At 38.2% G+C, this 6,685-nt stretch overlaps 1 protein-coding gene across 2 annotated transcripts in view; it reads left to right on the top strand.

The window, feature by feature from the left end:
* Positions 1-1,276: 1,276 nt before the first annotated feature.
* LOC120739201 (hepatitis A virus cellular receptor 2 homolog) overlaps positions 1,277-6,685 on the top strand; it is a 47,926-nt gene continuing 42,517 nt past the window's right edge. For both annotated transcript variants that reach the window (XM_040040903.1, XM_040040902.1), the window contains exon 1: positions 1,277-1,446. The gene's annotated coding sequence lies outside the window, so the exon portion shown is untranslated. The remainder of the gene's footprint in view (positions 1,447-6,685) is intronic.

The raw sequence follows: 6,685 nt of genomic DNA, 5'->3' as shown, positions 1-6,685 counted from the left end.
ATAGTCTAAGGAGCTTGGAAAGAAAAGTGTCTATGCTTTTTTTAAGTTGCTTGAAGACGTTTGTCTTGGTGGGACACTCCCACAGAGCTTAAGTCTGGGACTCTCCACCATTTGACCCTAGAACTGAAGAAGCTTCTTGGATTTGATATACCTTTATACATACATACATTACACAAACATCACATGGGGAACACAGGTCAGAGAGGTATAACAATGGAAAATGCACCACATGAGGAAAGATAAGGAGAAAAGGTCGTTATCAGGGTGTTGTTGTTCAGCTCCAGCCTTGCAGCTGGCACCGTAAGGGCATCTGCATAAGTGATGGTGCTTTTTACTTTAGTGCGAACAGCTCATATGAAATGATGAGAGGTGAAACGTCTTCAAGAAACTTAAAGAAGTCCAGGCGCTTTTCGTTCCAAGCTCCTTAGATTCGATCTTCAATATTTTATTCAAAGTTTTTACTGTTTGACTATAAACTGTTGTTCAGTCAATGCCAGCTCAGAGAAACAGACCTGGTCCTCCTGGTCACACTTTGTTCCTCCTCTCTTCTCTCCTGCTGAGTTTTACCACATTTGTTTTGCTGCCTTTTACTGATCACGCTGACATGTTTCAGTGGAAGAAGAATAAAGAGGAAAAATAATAAAACTATAATCAGAGAAGCTGCCGATTCATTTTCACTCAACCATTTAGTCCTTGACGAATTTACTTTTACAGCAGGACATTTGACATGATATGAAACGACACACCCAGATTTCAGCTGTACCAACAACAAACACTGACTGGTGAACCCATCTGACCACAATATAACAAAAGCAGGCCTTTATGAAATGTGACACTCTTTATGTGACTCACTTCACCACAAACACAAAACTGTTTTTAGAGATTCCTTCAGATGCTTTTAGAGGAAATGTCAGTGCTGAGAATACTTGGAAACAGAGATCCAACTGTTAGTGAATTAAGGTCAAAATGAGACTCTTCATGCATTATAACTAATTTTGAGCAGCCAGCTACCTCACATGGTGATATGAGTCTTCATAATTTTCCCAAAATGCCGTTTTCTTTAGTTTTCACCAATGAATTATCAGAAAAAACATCAAACAGGGTGTGTTTCTGTTGGTCTATGTCATAGATATTAAATTAGTAAAATTTCTAAAAATACAGAGCATCAGATCCTGTCACTTGAGAAGTCAGGGAATGTGGTTGCAACAGTGATGCTATGAAGTCAAACAGGTCTAAGGTGTGTCGTATAAAACAGCTGATGGGAAAATACGGGTTAGATTGTTCACTGGGGCTGTTTAGTGCAGCCACAGACCAAACCAAGGTCACTGTCCTCAAAGATTTTTTTCTTTTTCTTTCTTATTTTTCGTGTTTTCTCTCAGTGGAAAAGTTTTCCATCCTGGTGATCAGAAGAATGTTTGAGGGTTTCAGAGATCCTTCAGAACAACAGTAAGTGTTTCAATGACGTCTTTCAGTCTTTTAGATAATCTGACAGGTTGACTGAAGTCTGTGAGCTTCAGTGGATTAACAGATTGTTCATGTTAATCCATCTGAACCAGGATTAAAGCTTCACTTTACTGGTTACAGGTGAATGTTTTGTGGAGTGAGTGTGAAGCATTTGATTTACTGTTGGCTGGTTTAAGCTTTTACTCGGGTACTCGCAGAGGTGGGAAGTAATGAAGTACAAATACTTTGTCACTGTGTGCAAGTAGAATTTTCAGATATCTGTCATTTACTGATGTAGTTTTTTTCTGACAACTTTCCACTTTTACTTCCTACATTTTTAAACAAATATCTGTAATTTCTAGTTCTTACATTTTCAGAACAGGCTCATTATTTCACATCACTGCAAGCCTTTAAACATCAAATCTATTTAAGCATAAACAGTAACACATGAAAGGCAACCTGCAGTATGTATTTGTAGACAGGGATGTGACTATGACGCACATTAAAAGGTTATTGAGCGCACTGATAATCACTGTCATGATCTGACCTTAATGAAATGTCACACGCTTCATGTAACTCACTTCACCACAACCACAAAACTGTTTTCATCGATTGCTTCAGATCTTTTTAGAGGAAATGTCAGTATTCAGAATACTTGGAAACAGAGATCCAACTGTTAATGAAATTAAGCTAAAAATGGGCGCTTTTATGTATTAAAACTAGTTTTGAGCATCCAGCTATCACACATGGTCATATGAGCCTTAAAAAGTTGAAATCCATCATTCTTGGAATTGCAGTTATTAAAAATAGTTTAATTTTAGTTTTTAACAGAAACCCTCCTACGTGGATTTATAATGGACTTGTGCTTATGATGAATTAAAATATTGAAAAAATAAGGCAACACATTTGAACCCCCACTGCTTCAAGACTGATTCTCTGAAAATATTTGTAGTATTTGTAGTACAAAAAACATCAGCTGCTTTGTAATGAGACTTTGCACAGATGAAGGTATAAAAGGAAAAAGTTGTTACTTTCTGCTGCTCTGCTTTGTGACAGATGTCTTTCCTATGCTGTGTATGTTTAATATTAAAACATGAACTTATTTTACTTTTATCATTATTATTATTAACTTATGATTATAGCATTCATACATAATTTCTACTGCTATTAGACCAAGTTCATCTAAATCCATGGACAGAGTTGATGGGAAAGTCAGCACATTACTCCTGTGTTTGAAAAACAAATTCACTTCCTGTCACTGTCAAATCTCTGCTACTTTAGGTATGTTTGTGGTATTTGCTTGTCAAATGTGCAGGCTCTGAGCCAATCACTTAAGAAGTCAGGGAATGTGGTTGCTAAGGTGATGCTATGAAGTCAAACTTGTCTAAGGTGTGTCGTATAAAACAGCTGACAGGGAGGTATGGGTTTGATTGTTGTTTGTGGCTTTGTAGTGATCCTTTTATTTCGTCTATTTGCTCTCAGTGGATAATATTTCCATACTGATGATCAGAAGAGTGTTTGAGGGTTTCAGAGATTTCTCACAACAACAGTAAGTGTTTAAAATTACATTTGAGAGGTCACCTGGCAGGTCGAGTGAAGTCTGTGAGCTTCAGATGGATTACCAGATCATTAATGAATCTGTAAGTCCAGCTGAACCAGGATTAAATCTTCACTTTACTGGTTACAGATGAATGTTATGTCGAAAACACGTAAAGCATTTAGTGGTTAAGCTTTTACTCAATTACTTTCAGAGGTAGGAAGTAGAAAGTACAAATATTTTGTTTCTATACTTTGAATTTTCAGGTATCTGCACTTTACTTGAGCATTCATTTTTCAAACAACTTTTTACTTCTACTCCCTACATTTTGAAACAAATATCTGTACTCCTAATATTTTCAGAAGAGACTCATTATTTCAAAAATTAAACCTATTTGAGCCTAAACAGTAACACAGGAAAGGCAATCCTATTCATGTATTAATCACCTGGGGATGTCACATAAAAAGAGGTAAAAGAGGCAAAGTCATGTACCATATCAGTGATTAAAGTAGGTTGGTGGATTTTTGCTTTACTTGGGTGCAGACGTCCTTCATTTGTAGTTGCTACATCTAGCCTCATCTATCTAACACTACAAAAGAGGAGCATAAAGGGAGTAATGTTTTGTCAGGTCGTTTCACATGCATTGTTTAAATCACCTCAACAAACACCAGCGTGCACACAAACTGTTTGTGTGCAGTTTGTCTCCCAGTGTCTTGTAGCTAAAGGTCGAGCTGCTGTATTTCACAGGGAGAGAAAAGACAGAGCTAGCTTCACTCAGAGATGGAGAAAGATAAGAAAGACAGGACGGGAGAGGAAGAAGAGAGCTTAGATTTAAAGGTAAGGACTGTTTGGTGGGATTTGATAAACTGGAAATTTTTACCCTACATGTAAGTCCCTGTGTTTTTAAACCAGATATTGAGTCTTTACATTTGACAAATAGTTAAAGGTTGCATCAGCTCTAGCCCTGGCAGCTACTAAAGTAGCGAAGGTGTGCTTGGATTGCTTGCCATCTGTGACAACCAAATTACCCTAAGACCATGTCCAGAACCAGCTGCTGCACCTTTGCTCTGTAGCCAGACACCAAACCAAACCCCATCATGAAATTATTGGGAAATCTGATTCTTTTTCCACACACTGAGCAACTAATGGGGTGCCCTAGCTGTTCAGTAGGTATGTCACCTGGAGGTGGTTTCCAAGAGTAGGTGTTGTTTCATGGCAAAGAGAAACAAAAAAATAATTTAATTTATATTCAGTGACATTAGCACCAAAAAACATCATTTAAATTGTATTTGCATTACTGTAAAAGTGAGCTTACAGCTATTCCCTTTAGGGGTCATCACATCTGCCTCCATCTCACCCTTTCCCTCTGCATGTCTTATACAAAAAAGTGTATAAATGATTAAAACTGCTATTTTCATCATAATATCCACAAAAGTAAATAATTAACATAAATAACTTAGACTGTCTTGTATGTAAGTCTTCCATCACCCAATTTTCTCCAGCTGTGTAATCAATTTCTATGTGTCACAAACTATTTAGTCTCTTTTCAATCACATTGATCATTGTGCACTGAGAAAATCAAATGTGACATAGAGGCATAGAGGACACAGGAAAAATGTCTTCAAATTTCTTTTTTATTTTACTCCCCCCCCCAAAAAAACAAACAAACAAACAAACAAACAAAAAAAGCATTCAGAAGGACAAAGTAGTGGGCCGAAAGAGGTAAACTAAATATAACTCTACTTGAAAAGTAATTTCCAGAAATGTAACTAAGCAAAGCAGATGCAACTTCACTCAAACACTGACCTAAATACAAAGAGACAGCAGGTAACCTTTATAGCGGTTTGCCCAAACCATTTACACACAATAAACAAAACAAAACAAAACAAACTCCAATACAAAACAAGCACAAAAAACACAACTAAACCTAAAAAAGAAGAAAAATAAAAACAGTTTATGACAAGCACTTGATCGGTGCTGCTGAGCAGGCATTGTGTTTTCAAAGTCCTCAGCTCTTGGCCACGCCTTTTGCTCAGACAGGAAACAGCCACCTCCCCAAACCAGGTAACTCAAAGAAAGAGAAACATATTAATACAACAGAAACATTTTTAGAAAAAACACGCAGTGCTATTATGGTTGCCCTTCATAATGTCACTGTTAGATTTAAGTACAGACATTACTGAATTATATTACTGAAATAACTGTAAACCACACTAATGAAGAGAATACATGATTTTACCCATGTGTGGCCGATGCCATCACATATGTTAATTGTAGTACAGTTTCTTAGTAACTTTTAATTACCAGGAAACTTAAAGTTGCTAAGGTGGGTCAGCAGGAAATCTCCAGTTTACTTTTTAAAGCAGCAGGCAAACTTATAGATCTGGAGATGTTGCTACTATATCACTGTGTGCTAAGTACATGTTGTGGAGACAGGCAGAAATATGCTGCTCTGTTTCAAATGCCCAATAACAGGGCATCCATCCATCAGTCCATCTAGTCTCTTCTGCTTATTCTTTTCAGAGTCTCCATTAGTGGGGATAGTAATGCAGTAATGTTACTTAATTACTCACTGGAAAAACTAATTTGTTCCACTATTTGTAAGATAGGCGTTACTCTGTCATGTGACCTGAAACGCATTTTCATATAATTACCAGTTAAAATAAAGATGGGGCTACAGTCCCACACAATAACACAAATCCCAATCCTTAAATTATAAAAAAGTGACCCACAAACCAAAGGATCAACACGGTTTGTCTTAAAAGTAAATGTTGTGCCTCAGCGCTACACCCAACGTGTTTAAGTAAGTCCAACTTTTAGGAAACTCTATTTTCTCCTCCTGTCATGTTTCGTGTTCGTTACAGATCGGGTGTAACTGCGTGGTGTTTGTCCACAAATCCATTACGTACTTTCAAATACAGCTGCAGCAGTATGCTAGCAACCACAATAATTACTGGGAGAATTTTGTCATCCTGTCGGAAAATTGTTATGGAATTTTTCCCTAGCAACAGGTGATTGTCGCTGAACAGCCAGTGTGACTCCCACTGTAGCAGCCATTCCCCCGTTACTGCATCAACCTGCTGGAGCTCCTCACAACCTGTGGGGATTTTTGCCTGATGATCTGTGGTTAGCTGGTCGGTAGTGGCCCACTGTGTAACTTGGGTCTTAGCGCTTGTACTGTTTATTGGGTCGTACCTAGTGATGGGACGTTCTGTATCGAGGCTTCGAAGCTTGTGTCGAGTAATGGACGGGGCGTTTCCGCGAAGCGCGTATCGAGGCTTGCTTCATTTATGGGAGGAGCTGAAAATGATGACGTCCGAAGCCTCGCTGCCCGGCTGTACCACGTGACTGGTTCAGGAAGCGGTTCGAACTTTGCCGCGAGCTATGACAGCGATATAAACCCCTCAGACCCCATTCAAAATGTGGGCGTTTGATGGAGAGTTGCGGTTAGTGAGAGTTAGAGACAGTTTAGAAAAAAAAAAAGAAATCGCCTACGACCTGCCACAGTGGAGAAATTGTTGTTTTTAAATAAAAACCAATGATGTGTCCCCTAAACACTAATCACTGTCCTTGCCTCAATGTTACAAAAGCACAACCACTGTCCACACCTCACCTCACAGTATATGATCATTTCCATTTTAGGCATTTCCAAATAATCATTTTCCATACTGCCAGTATAAATATACACTTTATACTGCATCACTA

Source organism: Simochromis diagramma, unplaced genomic scaffold (genome assembly GCF_900408965.1).
Source record: "Simochromis diagramma unplaced genomic scaffold, fSimDia1.1 OVJJ01000349.1, whole genome shotgun sequence".
In the NCBI taxonomy this organism is placed as follows: Eukaryota; Metazoa; Chordata; class Actinopteri; order Cichliformes; family Cichlidae; genus Simochromis; species Simochromis diagramma.
Note: the sequence above shows the minus strand (reverse complement) of the source record. Positions and strands in the feature narration are given on the sequence as shown.